The 27480-nt window shown below is 39.3% G+C and overlaps 1 protein-coding gene across 4 annotated transcripts in view; it reads right to left on the bottom strand.

Annotated features, from left to right (window-relative positions):
- The window catches only part of LOC150077296 (uncharacterized), a 702167-nt gene that overhangs the window by 400531 nt on the left and 274156 nt on the right, over positions 1 to 27480 (bottom strand). The gene's annotated exons all lie outside the window — the stretch shown is intronic.

The raw sequence follows: 27480 nt of genomic DNA, 5'->3' as shown, positions 1-27480 counted from the left end.
AAGTTAAGCTCACAGGTCTATAATTACTTGTGTCAGCCTTTGATCCTCCTTTGTGAATTGGGGTCACATTTGCACATTTCCAGTCTATGGGTACCTCCCCTGAGTCCAAGGAAGCTCTCATAATTATGGCTAAGGGTTTGCTTACTTCCTTTGCTGCCTCCTTTAATATAACTGGATAGATCCCATCCACCCCGGGTGCCTTTCTTGTGTTTATCTTCAACAGTTTCTCCTCCACTTTACTCCCAGTTATTTCAAGATTCTGTAGCTTACTGCTAGAGTTGAATACACCTCTGGCATTCCCCTCGCTGAATAACTCCTCATGTGTGAATGTCGATGCAAAATATTCATTTAGTTTGTCAGCTACCTGAGCAGGATCATCAACACTTGACCCATCAATATCAAGTGGACCAATCTGATTCATCCCCTTCCTTCTAGAGTTTACATAAGTAAAGAACTCTTTGCTGTTTTTCTTTGCATCCCTTGCCAAGGATTTCTCGTAATCTGCCTTCGCCTGCCTAACCTCCTTTGCAACTTGGTTGCATATCAACTTGTATCTATCATAGGCTTCTGTGTCATGTGTTAATCTGTATGTATCCCATGCATTTTTCTTCTCTGCCATATGCCTCATTATTTCATCTGACATCCATTTTGGCCTAAACCTTGAACAATATTTCTTAGTTGGTATGTAAAGCCTAGTAGCTTCCAAGATAAGTTCTTTGAATGCTTCCCATTTTGAATTTACTGTTGGTAACATCATCAGTTGGTCCCACTGTATAGAATTTAAATACTGTCTCAGTCCATCGTAGTCGCCTTTACGGAAGCAATAACCCTTCCCTTTACCCCTAATGGTAGTTACCTCTTTGAGTAAATCCCACTTCAGCACACTGTGATCACTGCCACCTAGTGGTTCATTTATCTGCAGATTCTTAATGCATGAAGAATCACTGCTGATAATCAAATCAAGAGTATTACTCCCTCTAGTTGCCTCCCGAACATGCTGATGTAGAAAACAATCATCCAATAAATCCACAAAAGCCCTGCTAGTGTGTGAGTAACCAGCCCCCAAATTCCAGTCAATATCTGGGAAATTAAAATCTCCCATTATAAGACACTCTGATTTACTGGCCCACTCTATTTCCCTGTACAGTTCCTTATTATACTCATCAGAGTCATTAGGCCTATAGCACACTCCTACTCTCAATTTTGATATCCCAATGTTTATGTCACACCAAACTGACTCCATACTGCACTGTCCAGCGATGTCGACTGGCTTCACTTCCTTGGTTTTTATGTGTTTCTTAACTAGTAGCATAACCCCTCCCCCCTTCCTATCCTGTCTATCCTTTCTGTAGACGTTGTACTCCCCAAATTGCAGTTCTGCATCCCTTATATCTGTGTGACACCACGTCTCTGATATCCCAACAATATCTGTCTTCGATGTTTTGAGCAATACCTCAAATTCATCAAATTTATTTACTAAACTCCTAGCATTGGTGTACACGCAAGTATACCTGCACCTGTTTCTATTCTTAGCTACCCTAACACAACCCATGTGTTTACTTGTACCGCAATGGCTCCCAGCAGTCTCTGAAATACCATGCATCTTGTTTTTCAGGCTTCTGCTCATTCTAATAGAAGCAGTGCAAGAATCTCTTTCATCTCTGCCAGTGGCTACTGTCAATCTATTGGTCTTTGTCTCCCCCCAAGCTAGCAGTTTTCCGACCCACCTAACACTGCCTCGATAGCATCAGCAAATATTCTTGCACCCTTTCTATTTAAGTGTATCCCATCCCTGTAGAAGCAATCTCTCCTGTTAACAAGTACAGTCCAGGCTGAAAAAAATTCTACCCCTTGAGCCTTGCACAATCTTTCCAGGGCCGAATTGATCGACAAGGCTCTCATCATATACTCCCTCCTATCGTGTCTGGGCAGAATTGCAGACACTTTCAAATTCAACCCTAATTCGCGGCTTTTGTTCAACAGTGACCTGTACTTGTTAAGTAATTCTGCCGGTCTCCTACTCTTAATATTATTAGTGCGAACGTGTACAACTATATCACCTTTTGTGCCCTTAAAAGATGATATTCGCTCTACAACGTCATCAACCTTTGCCCCTGGCAGACATACCCTGGTCCTGTTCCACCTATCTTTTTTACAAAGCATGTTCCCCGTTTCCCTGACAATAGAGTCACCAACAACTACTAGTTCCTTCGGGACCAGCGCATTCTGCCTTAGGGGTTGTCTCTGTGTCACTCGATGCCCAAGTGCAAGCTCTGGCGTTGATGTGGGCAGTTCTGCTGAAGTTTTCTAACATTAGTAGTAGCTTCCAATACATTTCATATAAAATATTGATTTTAACCCGCTTTGGTCCGGCCCTTTTTAAGCAGAATATTAAATCTAAGGCAGTGCATCTATTGACTTGGGTGACGAGTGCAATGTTGAGTCAGTTTGGTGTGATAAAAGCATTGGGAAAACAAAACTGAGAGTAGGAGCGTGTTATAGGCATAATGGAGTGTATATAGTATATAATGATGAGGTTATTTTAGATATAGGAAGCTTCTTTTCCAACCAACTCTCCTAGTCCACAGCTCGCTAATAATTCTTGGGGAAGGCGATATCAATTTTGCAAAACATATGGGACATCTTCCCACTGTCAGAACCGTAGTGTTCAGACCGTAGGGTCTGAACAATGAGCGCTCAAGACTTCTGTCTTCAAACACCATATCTCTGGCAGCAAGGAAACCATTACGTGGATTGACATAAAATTAGACCCCTAAATTTATCTCTAAAGTCAAGCTACAGGACCAAAAGAAATAATCGGTACATATTTATTAAGCAGTTTAGACCTTCAAAAATCTAATTTTATGTCAATCCACGTAATGGTTTCCTTGCTGCCAGAGATATGGTGTTTGAAGACAGAAATCTTGAGCGCTCATTGTTAAGACCGTACGGTCTGAACACTACGGTTCTGACAGTGGGGAAGTTGTCCAACATGTTTTGCAACATTGATATCGCCTTCCCCAAGAATTATTAGCGAGTTGGACTAGGAGTGTTGGTTGGAAAAGAAACTTCCTATATCTAAAATAAAGGTAATCCCTGTTGATTCATAATATAATGGAATATAGGAATTATCGAGCACTTAATAGCTCTCTATTATCAAATAATGATGAGTATACCAAATAGCAATACCGGGAAATAGAGTGGACCAGCGAATCAGAATGTCTCATAATGGGGGATTTTAACTTTCCAGACTTCGATTGGAATTTGGGGATTGGCCAACCACACACTAGCAAGACTTTTGTGGATTTCTTGGATGACTATTTTCTGCAGCAGCGTGTTAAAGAGGCAACAAGAGAAACCAATACTCTTGATCTGGTTATCAGCAGTGATTCTTCATGCATTAACTTGGAGCCATAGTGTGGGGTTTTTAATTTAAAATAAATGTAAAACAGCGGTATAATTCATGATATCAGTCAGTAGCGTAGCTACCCTTTTTCGGGCCTGGAGGCAAAGAATGTGTTCAGGCCCCTACTTAATGAAAATTGCTAAAAGAGGAGACAGCCAAAGGCGCAGGGCCCCTAAAGGCACCGGGCCCGGAGGCAATTGCCTTGCCTGCCTACATGGTAGCTACGCCACTGCTATCAGTACAGAATTCACTCTGAAAATGGCGAACGTAAAACAAATACATTAAGCACGTGACTTGCGGTTTCCCTTTTTCGACACTGCGCTGTATGTAAACTTTCGATTTCAATGTGCCTTTATTTCGACAGTCTACTGTACACATACAAATAAAAAGGAACCCATTGCGGGGGGACATAGTGGCTCATACACCCTTGATGTAATGTAAATTGCAACTGTGCCCACATTAAAAAGGCTACTTAGCAAAAATACAGACCGGGTCATTTCCACGAAACAGTACAAATTTCGGTGAATTTTGAAGACGTTGGCGAAGTGCGTCTTATTGGTCAATTAAAGCGTCAACAGACAACTAATATTTTTTCTAAAAAGCCTTTAAGAATTTAAATGCATAACAAAATATATATGTAGGAAATAGTCCGAAATGTTTGGAAATAACATTACGGTTCATTACGATTATTTAAGAATCTACAGGTAACACCCTCCTGTAACACCCACTGGATAGCAGCAATCACAGAGTACTAATGTGGAATTTAATTAAAGACATAACTACTGTCAAGGGTAAAGGAAAGGGCTTTTGCTTTTGCAAGGGTGACTACAGAGGTCTCAGATAGTTTCTAAATTGTGTGCAGTGGGGCCAACTGATGACGTTACACACAACAAATTCTAACTGGGAAGAATTCAAAGAAGAAATCTAGGCTTTTCATTCTCCAATTTGGCAGATATACTATAAACCAGAGCTGTGGTGCTCAATCCGTTCTATGGTGATCACAATATTTGTAAAAGAATAAGAGAAGTTTACCTCAATCTGATACGTAGAACACTTCCGTATGATACTCTCCAGAAATTTCTGGTGAGTATTATACGGAAATGTTCTACGTATCAGATTGAGGTAAACTTCTCTTATTCTTTTACAAATTTTGACAGAGAAGAAAAGTACATGAGATGAGTATAAATTATTAGGCGATACAGATATAAATGATAGACATAAATTAGTCTGTATTCAAGCCACAAAGGAGGCTAAGCAAAGCTAAAGCAGATTATGAGAAGTCTCTGGCAAAGAAAAACAGCACAGACTTTTATGTTTATATTAACAGTAGAAGGAAGATGTTGAATCACATTGGGCCATTTGATGTTTATGGGTTTACTGTTGAGGACCCTGCTCAGGTTCTGTGCAAATTAAATAGGAATTTTGTATCTACATTCACACTTGAGGAATTCTTTAGGGCAGGGGAAGCCAGAAGTTAATCAAATTCTAACAAGAAACTAAATGACTTCATGATAACTGAAAGGAAAGTGGAGGAGAAATTGTTCAGGATGGCCAAAAAAAAATAAAGGCACGTGGGATAGATGGAATCTATCAAATTATATTAAGGGAGGCAGCAAAGGAGGTAAGCAAACCCTTAGCCATAATTATGAGAGCATCCTTGGATTCAAGGAAGGTACCTATGGACTGGAGACGTGTGAACATATCTCCAATTCATAAAGGGGAGTCAAAAGGCGACACGAGTAATTACAGACCTGTTAGCTTAACGTCTGTTTCAGGGAGAATAATGGAATCACTGTTTAAAGAAGTAATGTAGAATCATTTGGACAGGCATGCAATTATACAGCAATCACAGCATGTATTTGTCAAGGGATGGTCTTGTCTAACCAATCTGATAGGTTATTATGATGCAACGACAAAGGAACTGGATGCAAAAAATAATTTTGACATCATATATTTTGATATTGTTGCACATAAAAGATAACAAAAAAGTAGTATGTAACTTCCTGTACAAACTAAAGTAATGTGCCATTAAGGGCAAGTAACTGCTATGGATAAAGGGATGGTTAAGTGGAAGAACACACAGAGTGGTTATCAGTGGGTATTGCTCTCCATGGACTAATGTTATTAGTGGAGTTAACCATGGTTCAGTGTTGGGTACATTGTTGTTTTCAATATTTATCAATGATATTGATGAAGATATACCAGGCTTAATGTCTAAGTTTGCAGATGATATAAAGGTTGGCATGGTGGTTAATAACAATCGTCAGGTTGAGCTACTGCAACAAGATCTAGGAAAATTGGGTCAATGGGGTGAGAAGTGGCAGTTGAATTTTAATGTTGACAAATGTAAGGTATTACACATGGTTAGCAGTAATAGCAGAATAACATTAACTGTGTACAAAAAATAAGACAATATAATCATCATAAAAAATTCATTCTACAAATGAAGTTCTACACCCAAACAAAATTTTTATCACTGTGTCCAATGAAACTTAAAAAAAATAATAAAATTATAATAATTAAACTCAGTCAAAATCACGATAGTGTCCAGCAAGGGAAAATTTAAGCTATCAATCAATCACTTTTCAAAAGCTTATAAAAAAAAAAAAAAAAAAAAAATGACAATCTCCTGTAATTTCAGTACCCGCAACTCTCCCCACTCCATTTCTGGTGGAACCGGTAAGATTACAGATAAGTATCGTATATTTATAGCAGCTACACGCTATTCATGGGCGAGGATGACCCTTCCACTATACAAGAATGGCCATTTTTCCAAAAAAAAAAAAAAATCAGAAAACGATAAGCTCTCACACACAGAACGAAGCTACTTGTTAACACGAGAATAGAAAAACAAGAAAACATAGTATGGAACGTTGGAAAAACGAGGACACGTCACTGACCACATGGTTATGGTGAATTTTGAAACAGAAGCAGCATTGGATAAGGCAAATTCTTGAATAGCACCCGTATGTTTAATGTACTTTAGGACCAATAAGCGAGTTTAAGTCTGTTGCGATTTCGAATTCGGATAGAGCTCAAAAAATTGAGCAAGACCAGCATGGTAGCTAAATTTTGAAATGGGATGCCTCAAATGGTGTAAGCAAATAGGAATCGATTGGAGTCAGATCACAACTTCATGAGAACACCAGCCGCTCCTCAAATATAATCTTATTAATTAAAAATAAAACGGTTTTTCCAACAAAAAAAAAAAAAAATAATAATGAAAGAAAGGAAGTGGTATAAGCAACTGATGTGCTAACTTTTTTAAATAAAACGAATTTATAAGACGTAACAATATAAGCTGAAAAAGATCGCCACTTACAGCACTGAAACGTATGCAGCTTTATTTTCGTTTCACTTCTACTGACATTCTATAGATTATTTTAAAAATATCGAATGTCTCATTTCCTTATTGTTTTCTGTATATGATAAACACTCCCATACAGCATGGAGTCTAGCAGGGTGAGGAGTAATTTATATTTACAACAAACACCTCATTTACTAGTATATAATTATGATAGTGAGATTATCTAAGAAATAAGGTAGTATAAATTGATGGTGTCTTTACATAAGAAATAGAATCAAAATCTATATTTACTGTATTTCTAGTGAGCTTCTTTGAAGTAACATAAATATGTTTTAGGGAAAACTTGAGATGTGTTTCAGAGAGCTCCGAACACACTGTTAGCTAAAAGCATACCAACGAAATAGTAATATGAATGAGGAGAAGGTAGTAAAAAACACGTTGTACAGCATGATAATGAAGCCGTGTTTCAGTTGGCTGCTTCTGATAATCATCTCTCTCTCTCTCTCTCTCTCTCTCTCTGGCGTTTTCTAATAGCAAGAGCGACCTTCATTCACCAGTCACAGAATAAAAGAATGCATTTTTCCAGATCTAATAACTTTTTTTTTTTTTTTTTTTTTTTTCACTCCTGTAACAATATTCTGTAAATCGTAACCGTAAAAATGAATTAAAGAGACTGTTAAACAGCCATTAATTAAAATAATAATAATAATAATAAAATAAAATAATAGACGGTATTGTCTTATTTTCTAATGTACCTAGATAATGAAATCACTTAGATGGGCCTGGTGAGTTACTGCAACATTACTGAAACTGTTTCCGGTTGCTAACTGACATTCTCAATAATTGAGAATAAATGAATACCTTTGATAACAGTTCCGTCTAATTGGATCTGAAATCATTAACGAAAATACCGCATAATTAGGTTTGTATATACTATGCTGCACTATACTAAAAATGTTATTCAGCATCAACATCGAAGGAGGACTTCCATATCGAGATGGGCTGCGTGAATACCAAGTTTCAATTCCGATAGAGGAATTTAAATAATGTTTCCCAAGACATTTCCGGCCATTAGTGATCAGCCAATCTCAAATGGTGGTCATTACAGTTTCCTCTGGTTTCTAGGATATTACGAAGATGTGAGTAACTCTACCCCCGAGACGGAGATTTGCGAATACGCAATAATTTATATCAGCCAATCCGTTCAGAACTGAAGAAGATATTTTTTTTTTTTTATTATTCTTATTTCCAGATAAAACTCGTCGACTGGTTCAATAGCACACAGCTTTCTTTAAACTGGATAAACGTGTGCAAAATCCTAAAATGTCATTTCCTATAATAGCAAAAAACCTTTCGTTTGAAAGAGGACGTGCATGGGTGTACGCTCTCTTTCTCTCTGTGCTTGTGTGTGTGCAACTAATAATTTAAATCATAATAGTATGATAAACAATAATTCTGTGCCATCCTCTTCCAATGCAGTGGCTAGTTCATTCAAATAAGTATCTCAACCTGGCTTTCGGTTGCTTCAATTATTTTCTCTTCGTATTGTTCTCCGCATTGCCTCATTGAACGGGTTGCATGACATGGATTTATAAAGCTGAAATAGTTAGGAGTCCAAACCGGAAGAAAATCAATCTTCAGAGTTAATCGGCGAGATAAACAGATAACTTTGGTTGTGTAGTAGTTTTTATTTTCAGGCATACACTTTGGAATCGGCACGCTTCAAAAAATGCTACCGGTCAATTATTAACCAAGGGCTGTATGCGGATGCTCAATGATGTTAACGTTTCTACTGCGGCATGACGGTCCTGGAGTATTAATATCAAGTTTTAGCTTTTGCTGCGCCATTCAAATAAATAAATAATTAATAAAATAAACAACTTATGTGACCATTTCCTCCTCACGCATCCATCTCAACTCTCAATTTCCTCAAGATGTCAGCATCAACCACCCAAGCAGTACTCTATAACAGCAGCATTTCATTTAGCTAGCGAGTTGTTAATTACTCACTGGATTGTAACAAGCTTTCTTTTGAGAAAAACTTATTACACTTCAGCTTAAACCTCTTACCCATAATTTAAATATATGGACCCTAATTCTGATATCGTTTGTAAACGTGCAAATTTCACTTTCATTCATTTTACTATCTCCTTTCAAAGTTTTATAGACCTCAATCAGATTCCCTCTAAGGTGCCTAGTTACTAAGCTCTGTAGCTTAAGTATTACCTAAACCCTACGTACCTTTGTTGATCTCACCAGGTGCGTTGTCAGAGTTTGTACCCTTTCAAAATGCTCTCTCTCTCTCTCTCTCTCTCTCTCTCTCTCTCTAGGTGCGGTCTCCATTGCTGGATACAGTACTTCAATGCGGTCTTACAATTGCCTTGTACAGTGGAATTATAACCTTCCTATCTCTACAAACAAACATTCGACAACTTATCGATCAGACAGCATCGGCTCTCCTAGCAGACTATCTATACTTCACAGAAAACTTAATATCCGTCCGCATTAAACTAACCAAATCGTTTTCTTCACTACTCTTTTTAATTTAACTCACCAAGTGCGTTAGGTATTTAGTGGTTGTTACTGAAGAAGTGTAAGGCCTTACATATTTCTGTATCAAAACATAACTGCCATTTTTCTGACCCTTCCTGAAGCAGCACTGCTTATTAACTACTCTCCCGATCTTCACAAATTATCTGCAAATTTGACATCACCTGCATCCCTTCGTCAATGACAATTCAGAAAACAGAATCAACAGTGATCCCAATAACTTGAGGGACCCGCTTGAGTGAGAGAGAGAGAGAGAGAGAGAGAGAGAGAGAGAGAGAGAGAGAGAGAGAGAGAGAAATCTTTATTGCAACTATATGAATACAATATAAATAGGCGTCTCCCTAGCCAGGTGGGAAGGGGCAGCAGTGCGTAGCACACGCTTCTTGATTAGACCGGGGTTCGAGCCCGTCACCACCAAATACGGAGGATGCGGAAAGGTCAGGGAATTACCACCACATATCCCCGGAGCAACATGGCCTTAGTTGCTAATGCTCCAAATAACAAACAAACAACAACAACAATATAGATAATTAAATATTAAAATTAAAGATAATTAAATAATACCAACTTGATTGGATACTATGATGCACTCACAAAAGAACTGGATGCAGGGAATAACTTTGATATTATATACTTGGATCTTAGAAAGGCTTTTGATACTGTTGCGCATGGAAGACTGCTACACAAATTGGAGCAGTGTGACATTGGAGGCAAATTGCTGCTATGGATAAAGGGGTGGTTGAGGGGGAGAAGACAGAGAGTGGTAATCAATGGACACTGCTCATCGTGGACTAATGTTATTAGTGGAGTCGCTCAGTGTTGGGTCCATTACTGTTTTCTGTATTTATAAATGATATTGATGATGGTATATCAAGCTTAATGTCAAAGTTTGCAGATGATACAAAGGTTGGCAGGGTTGTCAAGGACACTACTGACACTATGCTGCTGCAACAGGATCTGGAAAGGTTGAGCAGATGGGCTGAGAGGTGGCAAATGAAGTTTAACATTGACAAATGTAAAGTACTACACATGGGAAACAGCAACCCCAGAGCAACGTATCAACTCTGTGGTACTACACTGACAGTGGTAGAGAATGAAAGGGACTTGGGGGTGGTTGTGCAGGCAGATATAAAGTTCTCTGAGCAGTGCAGACGGGCTGCAAGAGTAGCTCATGGAGTATTGTCAATGATATACAGGAATTTTTCCAGCAGGGATAAGGAGGTGATTATTCCATTGTATAAGGCAATGGTCAGGCCACACCTAGAGTACTGTATACAGGTCTGGAGGCCTCATTTCAAGAAGGATCTAGAGCTGCTGGAACGAGTACAGAGAAGGGCAACAAGATTAGTGAATGGAACAAAGGGGTGCTCTTACGAAGAAAGGCTTAAGTTTTGCAAATTACAGTGTCTGGAGACTAGGCACCAGCGAGGTGATCTGATAGAGGTGTATAAAGCCTTGAATGGTTTAAGCATGCTCAATGCTGATGGGATTCTTCCTCTAGCTCAGGAAAATCACCTGAGAGGGCATAAATTCAAATTGAGGAAAGATAGATGTAGGATAGACGTGCGGAAATTTGCCTTTAGCCAGCGGGTGGTTGGTTGATGGAACAGACTTCCATCCCTTGTGGTGGAGGTTGATAGCCTAAATAAGTTTAAAGCTCAGCTGGACAGGTATTTTGAACGAACAGAGGGGTGAAGTGGAAGTGGTTTTTTTTTTTTTTTTTTTGGCTGATGCTGCATAAGCTTGCTTTCTTGCATCAAATGCCTCTACTAATGCTAATGCTAATGCTAAATAAAGTTGCACCTGTCCCGTCACGGCCAAATCTCACATCAGAATTAAATAATTAATTATGTTCACAACGATATAAAAAGTAAAAATGAAAAAAGTAACATGCTATCATGATTCCTCACATGATGGCAGTATTAACTGTATTTACATGCTACATCGTGTAAGCTTATATTTACAATATACAGGAATGGCACTCATACTATCTCTGTGGAGACGCATCGATGCGTTCTTATAGAGATGCGTGGGTATGGTGAGACTTTGTCCCCACATGTAGCAAAAGAGTTTTGTCGTAGCACAGGAGAGCTTGGCAGATGTTGTGGAGAGGAGCACGAGCTTGTTCTTGTTGGCTTCTAGGATTCGAGCAAGCTGCTAGGACCTCTTTCCTATAGGTTTGATTGGTGCAAAACTTATATTCAAGTCGGCATCGACGTGCTGTACTTCCAGCATTTGATTTGGGAGGAAACGATATGAGATATGAAGTCTCCGATGCCTCGAGCAGAGAATCGGGGAAGTGACCCAAGCCAGAACTTCGGTCTCAACAAATCTCAACGCCGTCCATTTGGGATTCGTAAATCTCAACACCGTCCACCCAATGGACGGTGTTGAGATTTAGTCTGTGACCATCTTAACTGTGGCTGCATCCTCAGTGAAAAACTTCTTTCGCTACTCTAATATGGGTTTGCTACCAACAAATTGCTGTTTTGCAGCAAGCCAGAAAACTGGAAACATCTTCTTTTCGAATGCAGGTTGTACGACGACTTAAGAAGAACCCTGTTGCAGGCTCTGCCAGGTATCTCGGAATAGCAATCAGAGCCTCTACTCCAAACACCTGACAATTTAAAGGCATTCCAATCCTATGCATCCCAAGTCTTTGAGCGCAGGAAGCAGAGATACACTGTTGTAACTGCACCTCTTCAGTGACTTAAGGGATCTATATTCGCAGGCAGCCACCTTCTTTCTTCTTTTTTTTTTTCACGGGCTCTGCCTGGAGTTCCCACTCTAGTGCAGCTAGTTTTATTTATTTATTTTCATTTTATTATTATTTTTTCCTTTAATTTAATATTTTATTTATTTAATCTATTCTTCACGCGCTCTGCCTTGAGTTCCCACTATAGTGCAGTCAATTTATTTATTTTTTTTTATTAATTCTTTATTTTATTTTTTATTTATTTCATTTTTTTTCTTCACGCGTTCTGCCTCTAGTGCAGTCTAATTTAAACTTATTATTATTTTTTTTTTTTTCCTAACTGCACCAGGGGTGGGTTTTCCCCCTTTCTTTTTTTCTCTCTTTTTTTTATAACTCATCTTTCTTTTCTTTCTCCCTCTGTAATCCCTCCCCCCCAGGAATCTGTCCCACCTTCTGGCAACACTAGGTGGGTCAAAGTCGCTCTTAAGACAGTACGTGTTTTGCTGGGACTGGCCCACCTTCCCGTGATGTGGACGCGTACCCAGAATCATATGTCCAGGTGACTATGCTTCTGGGTAGCCAAGAGGCCAGAACAGAACACACACACAAAAAGCTACACCAACGCATTTCCGGCACTTTACAGTTGATTCTGTTCTTCACAGCGACACGAGGCAGAGCTGAACAGACGTTCTAGGTGCTGCCCTTACATATACACTTGTCCACTATGAAGAGTAACTAAATTCTAATTTCTATCTAAAATGGAATTCTGGAGGAATTTAGATGACCTTATATTGCACTCGATCACTGCATCCATAATTTTTCCTACCACTGAAGTCAAACTGATCAGTCTGCAGTTAACCACTTCGCTCTTAGAGTGAAGGTCAGGCAGATTGTGTTCCACATCGTAAGTATCCTTCCCTCTGATCAATAAGGGGCAAATTAAAGTCACCCATAAGATATTCACCCTTCTCAACCATTCCATATGCATGTAGAGGCTCTCGTCGTCATCGTCAATCTTCCAGTCTGTAAATTTGCTTCCAACTAACTCACGTCACAGCACCCCGATTCTGTACTTCTATGAAAAGTAATGAATCTATTAAATCTTGTGTCGCACTGAGGCTGCTTCTGATAAGAAATATAACCCCAACACCCCTCCTATCTTTCCTAAATACATAAAATATAACGGGAAACTCTTCCCTGACTTATCAACGTCTTTTTGATACAATCTATCTCGTATAAACGAAACAGAAGAGAGTCTCTACAGTGAAGGCGACCAGTTTCCTACATAAGACTGTTTATAAACCTTAAATAAAGGAGTAATGGGTGTAATATTAGGAAGTATAGTAGTAATTAAATAAAGGAGTAATGGGTGTAATATTAGGAAGTATAGTAGTAATATAAATGGCGCCTCCGTAGCCAGGTAGGAAGGAGCAGCAGTGCGTAGCACACGCTTCTTGATTAGACCGGGGTTCGAGCCCGTCACCGCCTGGGTATGATGGCTGTACTTCAACCATCACCCGTATTTGAATTACGTCAAGACAAAAGAAAATTTTATAGGCTTTATTCATACCATGGCTAAGTCGTTCTGAGGAGAGGCCATCACTGAGTTCATCTAGAAATTCTTATTTTTAATCCAGCAAAACAGGTAAACCGAACAATAAAAACATTGGAGCTCATAACTTGACAGGGGAAAAGCTTAAAAAAAAAAAAGAAAAATACTTTGTCTCTAAGCCAAAAAGGGAGGGATCCAGATAGTCAAAGTTACCATCTGGGAATGAGGGATTCTGATAATTAAATTTACCTTTAATAAGAAAAGATTTGTAAAAGGGAAAGGAACTACAGCAAAAAGATATTCTTTTACAATTGAAAGAATAAAAGATTATTACCAACGAGAGCCATAATGATGATTAAATTTACAAATCTAGTATACAAACCAAATATTTCGCTCCTGGTACAAAATAATGCTATACGGGAGGACAGGGTACATTACGCAAATTCAGAATATACAGGGGATCATAATGCAGCCAAATCTGATGGTGAATGTGGAACAAGGATTTCAGTTTATTTACAATTAGTCAATCACAGTATGCACTGTATGTCCAGTCAAAACATTATGACAACCCCTGTGTTTTAGCAATGGGTCATTCCTCGCCTAATGGCACGCATGTCGCGGTGAGAACCGGTAAATGTGATATTGCAGCCGTTGAAGGATATTGCAGTATTACGAAAAATGCGAATCTTGTGGATTGTTCGTGGAATGCTGTAGTTAAGGTGTGTTCCAAGGGTGGACAGAGCAGCAGATGCCACGCCAATAGCAAGCACCAGCGCCTCATCGATGACGTGATGAACATAGGTTGTCTCGCCTTGTACGAGCCGACAGACGGAAAACGGTGGAAAGACTGATTTAGTCTGCGTGCAGCACAATCGCTATAATCACCGCCCTCCCACACTGGATAAAAAAAAAAAAACCGGGTTTGAATCCCGTCAATGAATCTTTATGGGTTTTTTTCACTCTAAGACTGAGTTAGTCGGTCTCAGGAGTAGGTAGCAATATTTTCCCCCCATAAAATCGGGTGTTTCTTCCAGGGAAAACAGGCAGATGGACCAGAGAACAAGTGCTATTTATGGAAATAATACATATTGGCATATGAGATCGTTTTTGGGTGGCCTGATTATAATGGTTTGAGTATCATGTAACTTAGTTTCAAATACATCATCTTTGAGGAGTTTCTTTATTTGAAGCCCAATGAAAATTCCTTCTTTCAGTGCGCCGATTGATTTGGGAAGAACTTCCCTGAGCAAGCACAATCTACTTCCTTCTTTATCCAGAGCCTTAATTTTTTTTTTTTTTTTTTGGAGGGGGTCCAGTATCGGCAGATCTTTATTATGTGGAAGAGGCTTTACTGCAGATGACAGGTTAGGGTATTTGATGCTGTGTTTGCTTTTTCTGTAACATCCCTAATACTATTGTCATGCAAATATATATATATACACACACACACACACACACACACACACACATTTATATATATATTTTTTTTCTTTTTCTTGCATTTCTTTTGTTTTTTTTCTTGTTTCTTTTTCTGTGTTTCTTGTTTCTTTTTCTGTTTTAATTTTTATAGCATTTCCTACTCATACATACTATATATATATATATAATTCAAAAATTAAATAGACAGATAGAAATTAATAAAAATATATATTAAAAATAAATAAGAAAAATAGTAGGAAAGCTAACATCAGTGGCAGCAGAAAAGCACAATCCACTACACCAGTGGTTTTCAACCGGGGTGCCGCAACAACATTCCACGGGTGCCGCGTAATTTGGGTTTAAGTTACTTAAACTTATTACTATTTTTTTTATTTATGTGTTTATTTCATTATAAAAAGGTGCACAGTATCTTTTTAATGTTGTGGTGATCTATAATTGATGTTTACTTAGTACCTCTATATAAAGAATAAAATTATTATATACTGTATGTACTTAGATAGTATGAATCAGAGCTGTAATACTCAATATGTTCTACGTTGATAATAATATTAGTAAATTAATAAGAGGAGTTTACCTCAATATAGTACGTGGAACACTTCCGTATGATACCCTCCAGAAATTAAAACGGAAAAAACGAAAAAATCGACAACTTACCGGTACATTAAAGTAAAATATAAATAATTAAAGTAAAATATAAATAATTAAATAATCAATTTAACACAATTCAAAATCAATTCAAAACAATTAAAATTCAAATTAACGCAATTAAAAGAATCTAACGAAAATATTCAAAACGATTTTCCTTCCTGAAGCTGACAATGCTTTTCGACCGACTGTCGTGATCACAGGAATGAAAATTACCGAATCAGACTAAACCTGCAACTTAAATAGTGATTATGTGTCTTCGCGCATGCGCGTAAAGGTCCACGCATCGGAGATCAAATATGGCCGCCGAACATTAACAGAATTCTCGTGTAATTTAATTTCAACGGTTTCTGCAATTAATAGTCGCGTATAATTACGTTGAACGTTAAGTATTTTGGCCTCGTTAAATAAAAAAGTATGTTTTTCGTTAATGGCATGAAAGGCTAATTCTGACGCTGCTGAACGAGAAGCACGAACCGAGGCTTCGTGTTGATTTACACGGATATTAAGAGAAAACCGCGTCGAACCCTGATAAGACGAGTCGCAATCACCGCAAGAAATGTTGTATACTAGATCATTAATTTGTGTTGCGAATGCCGAAAGAACCGAGCGATTGTTCAGTATAGTGTGTAACTTCCGTATAGGCCTAGCTATAATTTTAAATTCGGTATCTTTAAAGAATCTGTTAAGCTGTTTGTGCCACTGTTCAACATATGGGACAGAAATAAAAATAAAATATTACTATTGTTGATTGGTGCAGTATTTTGTATCCTATCCTTAGCTTGTACCCTAATTCGATTTATTGTGTTAATGGGATAACCCCTGTTCAAGAATCTGCTAGTTAATATATGTATTTCTGAGTCTAAAGCAGAATCCGTCGTTGAATATTTATAGGCATTTAGAAATTGATTAAAGATAATCGATCTTTTGTAGGTGAACGGGTGGTAGCTATTATAATGTAGAAGCATACCGGTGTTTGTGGGTTTTCGATAGATGCTAAATTGTATTTTGTTCGAGTCCCGGGTAAGCGTGAAATTTAGAAAGTTTAATGACTTAGTATCCGTATCTTCCCTTTCCAATGTAAATTTGAGTCTAGAATGAATATTATTAAACGAATGTAAAATATCTTGGATAGTACTACTATCGGTAATAACTAGAACATCGTCTAAATACCTCCCATAGTATGTGATACGGGGACGAAAAGGTGTCAAATGTATCTGCTCAATCGTTGAGAGATAGATCTCTGACATTAAGCCACTCAGGCTCAAACCCATTGGTTTGAGCCTGATTTCTGTCCCATATGTTGAACATATGGGACAGAAATAAACTCATACTTTATTTCTGTCCCATATGTTGAACAGTGGCACAAACAGCTTAACAGATTCTTTAAAGATACCGAATTTAAAATTATAGCTAGGCCTATACGGAAGTTACACACTATACTGAACAATCGCTCGGTTCTTTCGGCGTTCGCAACACAAATTAATGATCTAGTATACAACATTTCTTGCGGTGATTGCGACTCGTCTTATCAGGGTTCGACGCGGTTTTCTCTTAATATCCGTGTAAATCAACACGAAGCCTCGGTTCGTGCTTCTCGTTCAGCAGTGTCAGAATTAGCCTTTCATGCCATTAACGAAAAACATACTTTTTTATTTAACGAGGCCAAAATACTTAATGTTCAACGTAATTATACGCGACTATTAATTGCAGAAACCGTTGAAATTAAATTACACGAGAATTCTGTTAATGTTCGGCGGCCATATTTGATCTCCGATGCGTGGACCTTTACGCGCATGCGCGAAGACACATAATCACTATTTAAGTTGCAGGTTTAGTCTGATTCGGTAATTTTCATTCCTGTGATCACGACAGTCAGTCGAAAAGCATTGTCAGCTTCAGGAAGGAAAATCGTTTTGAATATTTTCGTTAGATTCTTTTAATTGCGTTAATTTGAATTTTAATTGTTTTGAATTGATTTTGAATTGTGTTAAATTGATTATTTAATTATTTATATTTTACTTTAATTATTTATATTTTACTTTAATGTACCGGTAAGTTGTCGATTTTTTCGTTTTTTCCGTTTTAATTTCTGGAGGGTATCATACGGAAGTGTTCCACGTACTATATTGAGGTAAACTCCTCTTATTAATTTACTAATACTGTATGTACATAATTTGTATTATGAAATGTAATTTTTATAATTATATTATTGTAATAAATATCATATAACATATATATACACGGATATATACAGAGAGAGAATCGGATCTAACAGGCAGAAAATTGAATAGGGGTGTCGTTACTAGAAAAAGGTTGAAAACCACTGCACTACACGTTGCTTATAATAAGCTAAATTAAAATCGGATATTTGCCAGTAGCACGGCAAACCATTAGAGTGAAAAAGAACTTAAACAAATAAAATAACAGAGAAATAACATAACAATAACAGAAAAATATATATGGGGGGGATAAAGAAGAAAAGGGTAGTGTTGAAGCACCGTTCCTAAAATAATTTAGAAAATTAAGCCAATTAAAAGAAATTTAGCGGCGCCCCCTAGTAAGCACCCGTTTCCGAATTATGTGACATCTCAGTAAGGTGGAAACGTAAACTAACAACGTTACATGACCAAATAAACTGAAAATTAATAAAATAAAATAGACTAACCATTATGCCCCATCTCGACAGAGGACCATGAGGCCAATTATAGTCAGGGAATCACTGCATTTCGAACGCTAAACAAATCCATGCAACGACGGAATGATACTAAGATCAAACCGCCGATGCAATAGATTTACATAGCGGTGGTCGTTATACAGCGAAAAATCATAAAACAGAAAGCCTAGCATTCTGTTTTATTTGGCCATGCAAGTGCTAGGCTTTCTGTAAATAATTATATATATATAATTATTTACAGATTATTTACAAATTATTATGCTTTGACAGTATTTACAATGTATTAATAAAGATATTCACCTTTATATTCATATCTTTATTTATATTATATTTATACTCATAAATATAATTGTCAATGTGGTTGCGCAGTTTCAGCCACATTGACAATTTGTAGTTTAGACAATATCGCACATATGTGAAGCCCAATTATTATCCTGATCACCAAAAAATAATACTTGAATTTTCTTCCTCTTAGTTTCTATTGTAAAACGCCCGTAATAGGACCTGTCAGGGTGATTCAGACACTTCCTTTGCTTCTGCTTAAACATGTTGATAATACAATACCAAGCAAAACACAGAAGAAACAAACAATGTGCAATAGATAGCGGAAGAGAAATAAAGGCTGAACATGTTAACCCTCCCCAACATTACTGCCATCTATGAGCACATGTAACCATTATTATTTGCAACAGATCACTGTCATATCTATATTATTATTATTATTATTAGCCATATGATGCAAGGAAGCCTGAGGCTTATGCTGCACCAGTAAAAAAAAAAAAGCTCCCGAGTTACCCTGAGAGGGAGAGGGAGAGAGAGAGAGAGAGAGAGAGAGAGAGAGAGAGAGAGAGAGAGAGAGAGAGAGAGAGAGAGAGAGAGACAAAAGTAGCAGGGAATCACCAAGAAAGAGAAGAATGATGATATCCAGCTCAGGACCCTGGGTGTGCCAAGCCCATACTCACCAGATGTGAGCCCCCGGGGTTATCCCTAAGTTGTACTAAGATATACGTATTATGGGTAAATAGAAAAACCTGTATATGTAGAAATTGTGACGTGAGGTTAAAGTTTTAGAATTATTTCGAAATCTACGAATAAACACTGACTGCCAACAGCTGATTTATTAATGGAAGTAAAAATCACGTTGGCCAGCGTAATCATGCAGTGTGTTGATTTTCTACTTTTTGGTATCAGTTTAATGAAATGCTCTTTCCGGATTGTGGGCAGGTTTGCAGAAGCCACAATATGTAACAAGAAGTCCAGTGTGAATTATATACACTACATATTTAACTCGTCTGACCGTGTTGTCGTCCCGGAGTATAAAAGAAAATTTATTTTATTTATATTTAGACAATGAATAAAGAAAAGCCATCCCATCCCACTGTATTCCTTTTTGAAAGTTGTTTATTACTTTAATGTATCCACAGGGGTAATTATCGTCAAGAGGGAAGTGCTAGCCATCATTTGTATTTAGAGGGCTTCTAAATTACATAAGCTACCCAAGGTATTATGATCCACGTGAAAGTCTTTATTCGACTTCGTAAAAATACAACAAACCACGGAAAGAGTTGTAAAAATACAAAATTTATGGATCCAACATCCTTTTCAACAAGTTAGTTTTACAAATATATAAAAAAAAGTTTCACCAAGAACATTTTATTCCAGTCATCATTCTTCTAAAAGAAAACAAAAAAGGGAGGAAAGGCCATATTTTAAAATAATTTATTTCAACTGAAATAAAGAATTAAGACTCCTAAGTTTTTGTATTGTTTCATTTGATGTATCTTATAAGCAATAATTTCAACTGAAAAAAAAAAATTTAACTTTAATTGTGGTTTTGTACCAAGTTTGTTTAAAGGTCTTTTTTTTTTTTTTTTTTTTTTGATTTGGTAGTTGTTGGCGCATCGGCTTCTGTGGCCATATTGCACCTCCCAAGGTTTTTGCAGTACTTTGATCCAAGCCCGAGGCGGGAATCGAACCCGCGACCTTTGGGTTGCCGGGTAGGTACTTTACCCACTCGGCTAGCCCGGTCGGCTTTAAAGGTCTTGGAAAGAGAAATGACACTGGGGGCATTAGAGACAGAAGTAGTGGCACTAATTACAGTTATATTATTATTATTATGTTAAATTTTAACTTCTTGGTTGGAAACAGGACCGGTTCTAGACGAGGCGAAACGCACCCGACCCTGCGCGACTGGACAAAACGTGAAATATCAACTGGGATGTCAATCCTGCAAATAATAAGGTTCTGTACCAAGCCCCACAAACAAAATTAACGTCGGAAAATGCAATAAAAAAAAAAAGAATCTTAGAGAGAGAGAGAGAGAGATAATCTTTTATTACCCTTCACGGCCATAAAGCCAGGGGCTTACAGTTTCCCAAACTAATTGAACAATTATTTACAAAAAGGTAATTTTACAAAGAAAACATATTATAATACAAAGGAGAGAACTCCTTACGAGAGTTAAATCTGCTTGAGCTGGCTTAACATCGAGATAAGAGCACCAGCTCAATCAGACAGGAACAGATGCAAGGTATACATCAGTCATTGCTGATTAGTCCTACTCGTCATAATTTTTTTCCGGTAAGTCCGGTCAGCAGCGAATTTGTTCAGGTCGGCGTCCAGTGCCTGGGTTTGCTTGAGCATCTGCTGAGGAAGGAACCTGTCCGAGAGATGGAGTCGTGCTGAATGCGAGTAGAGCTCGGGATTGGCCCTAAGGGCAGCAGGGGGGATCCTCCAGCCACAGGTATCCCAGAATGAAGGTGTTGCCATTATGCCTGTTATCATCTTGACTGTTGCTAGGAGGCGTTGGTCATCGATTAAGGTGGGAAGCCGTGGAATTCCGAGAGAGTTGGCAAGCTGTGTGGTACGAATCAGAGCTGGAAGGTTATACTTCCTGTTGGCCCACTTTAGCAGCCAGAATTCTGTGGCAAAGAGTGGTTTCTTTATTGACGGTGCCGCTGACGCCCAAATTTCAGCAGCATAGAGTAAAGGTGGAAAGATAACTGTTCTTATGTACCTCACGGTTATCTTTTTATCTGTGATATGAAGGAGATGCTGTTTTGCTATCCACCGGAGTCTTGAAGCACGTGTGAGGAGCATGTCCATGTGGGCGTTGAATCGAAGTTTTGGGTCGAATACAACGCCCAGATCACGATGGCTGGACACAATTGGGATGAGGGTGTTGCCGACCGAAGGCTGGAGAGAAGAAGGAGTTTGCTTCAATGAATACACCATGAATTCGGACTTAGCAGGATTGATCTTGAGCCCAAACTGGCAGAGGTAAGATGTGACTGTGGTGAGAGTGTTGTTAATTTCCACTTTTACCAGATCTAGGCCTTGACCGGGAATAATGGGAGTGAGTATCTTGATATCGTCCGCGTAGCTCAGTAGACATCGAGAATGTGCAACCAGTGGGAAGATAATGGATGAAAACAGAAGGCCCGAAAGGACCCCTCCTTGTGGGACTCATGCGGTGACGGATCTAGTAAGGGTGCGATCTCCTGTATGAAGCTTTATAACTCTGTTATTCAGAAGAGAGGAGAGAAAGCATAATATGTTCCCTGTGATCTGGAAGTGGCATTCCAGGAGAGTGAGAAGGTGGTTTACTTGGACGGCATCAAATGCAGCCTCAATGTCTAAGTAAGTCACAGCTAGTTCCTGCCTATTCTCCAATGCTGACAAGATAGTATTCGTGGTGGCTAGCAGATTGGTGATCGTTGATCTGTTTGGAAGGGAGTAGTGAATTTGGACTGGATTACTGGGCAAGATCTGCTTAGTGAGGATGGGGAGTAAGGCCTTCTCCAGGAGCTTCAGCAGGCTGGAGGAGTTGGAGATGGGTCGGAAGTGTTTAGGTTTCGATGGCGACTGAACTTTGGCTAAAGGTTTGATGAGATAGTTTTTCCACTGCTGTGGGAAAATTTTGTTCGAGAGTAACTGGTTGAAGATAATTAAAAGTGACTGAATAATGTACGGACTTAGGCATTTGAGCATGAATTGGGGAACTCCATCATCACCGGTGGTAGACGAGGCAGGTAGAGAATTGATGGCTACGATCAGCTGTTGTTTTGTAATCTGAATGTTGTTCAACACTTCTTGCTGGATGGGCTCTGTTAGTAGAGCTAGATCTGAGTTTGGCATAGGATTACGGTTAAATCTTGTGACGAAATCGAGCCACAATTCAGGATCAAGTTGTAAAGGAAAATGAGGGTTCACTTTCTTGTAAGGAATTTTTCCTTTAGCCAGCTCACGGTTAACATATAATTTGATTGCCTCAGATTTCAGGCGATTAAAATGAGCCCGTGCCCTTGAATAAACGATACGATTATTGACATTTTGAGATTGTTTCCATGTGCGATGGAGCTGTTGCTTCAGCTGGAAGCTCATTTTGAGTTCAGAATTCCACCAAAGTCTTGTATATGGACTGATTGTGATCTTTTTAGAAGCAGCATATTTGGCAACCGTGTTGATCCAGTTTGTGAGAATGTTCACAGCTAGTTCTGGGTCACAAGTCTCTAAGGCCACCCAGGGAATGAGAGAGGCGGCTCTGATGCACTTATCTACGTCAAGTAAGTTGGGGCTAGTAATGTCAACTTTTGTTGTTGTCCTTCTGGCTTCTAATTTGGGGGCTGGCAGATATGCGGTTATATGCATCGGGACATGATCAGAGTCAAATGACGTTTCTGTAATGTAATCAAGGGTGCAAGGGAAAGAGGCTAGAACTAGATCTAAGAGGTTATTCCTCCTGGTTGGAGCTTCATTAATAAGTTGTAGGTCAGCACATCTCAAGTGTGTCAGAAAATCCTTTTTCAGATTAGATAGCTGAGGAGGTAAATTGAAATCACCACAAACTAAGTGAGAAGCTGTGGGATGCAGCTGATTGATTAACCAGTTGGAAACTTCAAGGATGATTTGCTGGGACGGCTTTGGGGGTATATACAGCACACAGACGTCAAACGTCACGAAGTTGTATCCTAACGTAACGAAGATTGCTTCATAGTTAGGAGAGTTACTGGATTTATTATCCAATAGCTTGAAAGCGGATTTCTTGTAGAATAATGCGACGCCTCCACCCTTGCGTGCAATCCGAGATGTGAATACGACCCCATAATCAGCTGGGGCAGCTGCTGCAAGGAATTCTTCATCATCATTCAGCCAGGTTTCGGTGATGGCGAGCAAGTCAAAATGTTCGGAGAGCAGAATTTGCTCCATAGTATCAAGCTTGTTCCTAAGACTACGCACATTCTGATAAAAGATGGTGCAGGCAGGTACTCTGGGTACTTTGATACGGACGGGTGGTCTCTGACATGGCACTACTCGATTCAGCGGGGTGTCTCTAGGACTGATGAGCACAGGGATCGGCATATTGGTGTTCTTTGTCTGTGATTCTGGTTGCGGTAACAAGATCTGTGATTGCTATGAATCAGGGTACCATTGGTGGGAGTCTTTCCCATTACTTCTATATCGCTGCCCGAGATATGGCATAACAAGAGCTCCAGCAGGCCAGATTTCAGGATTGAAGAGTGCTTCAAAATCTGCATCAGCTACATCGATCTTAAAGGAGGCGTAGGTGGGATATTTCGTGGACAGCTTAGTGACTCTACCATTCATTCTGAATGCAGCAAGAAGGTTTTCCACATCATCGACTGAGGTAGCAGGGGAGAGCCTACTAATGAAGACATTACGCATCCGCTTGTCCCTCATTCTAGTGTTCGCAATTTGCATCTTGCTGAAGTGCAAATTGGTTCCAATAACTTTAAGATTGGGGCTCAGTTCTTTAAGAGTTGGATTACGGGTCAGTGTTTGTTCTTTTGTTCGTTGGCTTGCAATCATTGCATACGTTGTAGTGTCTCTATGGGTCTGTACATTAGATACAATCGTAGTCCCTGTATAATGGTTACCCCTCACGTTGTTTGAGGTGGAGCCACAATTGCTATGTACTTCCGCAGCCAGAGCATTATCCAGTCTCGAGCGCGAGGACCCCATATGTGAGCTTTGTGATCGCGAAAAGGGGCGATTTGGCAGGTTTTGCTCCTGATGACTTCTTTGGATCTTCTGGGAGGCAGTATTTCCAGAGTATTCGCTGGCATCTGCTGTGATTTCAGGGCACACAACTTCAGACTCACAATTTGTAAGAATGGGGGATGGAGAGGAGTCATGTGATAATAAAGATGGGGTGGTTTGGGTAGGAGCTCTCGGTTTCGCATGGACGTGTCCGTCCGGAGGATGCTGTTCATGATGGTTAGTTTTAACAGCAAGATCACAAACAGAGTGCTTCAGGTCATCAAAGTTTTTTCCCAACACCTCCAATGTTTTATGCATGCATTCATTTTGTTCTCGTAGTCGCTTGTTTTCAAGCAGTAGGTCTGCGAGGATATTATGAATTGGGGATAGCTTCATGCATAAAGTTGTCTCGATATTTGTGAGGAGCGAGACAAAGAGTGGACTGTGTTCGAGTGATGCTTGATTAACTATTGCTGAGATCTCTGTTGATAGGATGTTATCCTGTTGGGAACTACTTGATTTTTGCATGATGAGATTTTGTTCTGCCAGTAATGAGTCAGGGGTCAATTCCACATGTGAATCTGACGATCTCAGTTTTTCCGTGTGTACTTCAGGTGCGGGTTGGGTCCTGTGCTCAAGTGAATCCGAAATTTGGTTAACGTCGTTGTTAGAAGTTTCACCAGTTGTTCCTAGTGACTGCATATAATTTTCTCCCTTACAGGGGGGACACTGCCATACTTTCCGTCGCTGCTTCCCGAGCCTCTTTAGGTCCAACGCGAGACATTCGCTTCCGTATGTCTTGAGACAGGAAGTACATTCTATAGCTACGTCCGGAACAGTGCCACAGATTACGCAGCTTTCATTATTTGGGTGATCTTGCTTTAAAGGCATTTTCAGATTTTAGGCGCAGATAAAAGGATTACGAGTGGGTTGAAAAAGAGATTACAATTGTGTTTAGTAGTCAAAGTAAAAGTGGTCTGTTGAGAGCGTTGTCCAGGCAAAAGCTGACAATTTCCAAAACTTCGTTGCCAGGCAAATAGCAAATCAAAACAGCACAAATTATTAACTTTAATCGGAGCTCATTCGCAGGCTGCCACACACTATACGCGCACGAACTTTCTCCAATTCAAAACTTTATGTATCGTATTCCCAGGATTATCCACTAGGCCTAACTGTCAACAATGCGTGTGTTACTACAGCAAAGCGTTAGCAGAATACTAAGCCTAAAGGGATTTGGTGGATGACGAGAGAGTACAGACCAGATAACCCTCGTAATAACAAAATTTTTTCACTCACTTAATCCACTTGCGAAGTTCTTTTAGCTGGTACACTTTTCCAGTGGAAGAAAACACTTTAAACGCATTAAAATAACTGAAACATTGAGGAGCTCCAGAACACGTGGCTACACTGAATGACGGCCATTGGCCCCCTTCTTCTGGTACTGTTGCTCCAAACGGCGAAGTCCGGACGGTCTGTGACAGCCAAATCCTCTGCTTGCTCCTTCACGATGGTGGGACTGTTAGTAATCCTGGGTATAACCTCCATGCACAAATACATAGTGGGTGACCACCCAGATGTGAACCAACGTAAGCAGGGGTCGAGGTGTGGCGCCCATACCACATGGAGGAATGCCGCCCCCTCTATGTTACCAGGCAGTACTAGGTAGTAGATGACTCTCATCAACCGGTGTAATACCACCACTTTGCTTACTGGAGACTTGAAGTGGTGGAACCCATGTTTAGTCTCTAGAGCTAAGTTCCGGTCAACCCTTCCCTATCTCTTCCATCATGCAGTATGATTGATGACTTTTGAAGTTATGATGAACATCGTGGCGAGATCCAATATTCTTTACATTTCGAGGGTACAGCTCTAAAAAGGTGTTCGCAGGCTGGCCACTAGTTAGTACACCGGACCGAACCTATTGGTAACTCTCTAGGAGGCTTCCGGATCAGCTAGTGTATAATCTTGCTACCTCTACTCTGCCAGATAGTGACCGAAGGGAGTCCGAGTAGTGTATATGCGGGGAGCATTGTCGACCACACGTTATATCAAGGATCTGGGTATATTCTTACCATGTGTACGCCATATATAAAAATGTCATTACTTCATACAGCATGTCCCACCCACTTTTTCTTACTAGTGAATACACCATGAATTGTCAAAGTAATAGAGCAAGCTTATCTGCGAAAAGATCTAAACCTCCCAAGCACTTCCTAATTCATTTCACATATATACGTGGTCTCAATTCTAATCTCAACGATGTCCATTTCCACTTCCAGTCTGCCAAACCCCATGTACTTTTACTCACAGAATCTTAGTTATCGGTTGACTCAACTACTGCTCATCTCAGATGCTCAAATTATTCGCTGTATGATTCCCTTCGCCTCAAAGGTGGTACTTGTGCATATGTCCGTTGGTACTTGTGCATATGTCAGAGAATTGGCAATTTGGAATCTCATCTCTTTGATCTTCTCTGGCTTAAAGTCTCACTACCTCATTGTGTCAAATTCATCTGTTGTCTTTACTGTTCTCCCAACTCCACTAATCACTTGGAGCTCTTTGAAGCAAGGAAGCCAGCTTGACTTTCTCCAGTCCAACTTTTCTAACAGTGAGGTAATTTTCCTTGGTGATTTTAACGTTCACAACTCCAGCTGGCTTCCGTTTTCTAGTCACACCGACCCAGCAGGTCGAGATGCTGAAGCTTTTGCAATTACTAATGACCTTGCACATATTGTTCATTTAACTACAAGAATAACGGACAATCCTAATCATACAGCCAACGCGCTTGATCTTTTTCTCACAAACAACCCTTCTAAGTGCATGGTCGAAGTGAGAGGTCCTTTAGGCACTTCAGATCACAACTTGGTGATTGTCTCTTCTCCAATGGAGCCTTTATCTCATGGCTATTCCCAACCTAGTGTTGTTTGGCATTACAAGAATGCAAGATGGGATGACCTGCGAGATTTCTTTTCTTCTTTTCCTTGGTCGGATTACTGTTTCAAAACTTCTGATGTCAACGTTTGCTCAGATCGAGTCAGTGAAATTATTCTTGCAGGAATGGAATCCTTTATCCCACACTCCACTTTAAAATCTCGTCCTTTATCTAAACCTTGGTTTTCCAATAAATGTGCTGAGGCTGTTCAAGAGAAGAATGTTGCATATCGTAATTGGCTTGTTTCTAATTCTTCAGTCTCATTTTCTGCCTACA

The sequence above is a fragment of the Mastigoproctus giganteus genome, chromosome 12, assembly GCF_048544385.1.
Source record: "Mastigoproctus giganteus isolate SK-2022 chromosome 12, ASM4854438v1, whole genome shotgun sequence".
NCBI lineage: Eukaryota > Metazoa > Arthropoda > Arachnida > Uropygi > Thelyphonidae > Mastigoproctus > Mastigoproctus giganteus.
This window is presented reverse-complemented; position numbering and strand designations above follow the sequence as displayed.